A 207-nucleotide genomic window follows, 5' to 3' on the forward strand; every position below is an offset into this window, starting at 1 on the left:
CCCCACCCCCCACCCCCACCCTACCCCACCCCCTCCCCACCCCATCCCATCCCAATCCCTACCCTGATCCCCATCCTCATCCCATCCCCTATCCCAATCCCATCCCATCCCATCCCACATAACCCATCTCCATCCCATTGCCATTGTATTCCCACTGCATCTCCATTACATCCCCATCCCATCCCCTCCCCTCCCCATCCCCATCCC

This window comes from Nestor notabilis, unplaced genomic scaffold, assembly GCF_000696875.1.
Source record: "Nestor notabilis isolate BGI_N333 unplaced genomic scaffold, ASM69687v1 scaffold21523, whole genome shotgun sequence".
In the NCBI taxonomy this organism is placed as follows: Eukaryota; Metazoa; Chordata; class Aves; order Psittaciformes; family Psittacidae; genus Nestor; species Nestor notabilis.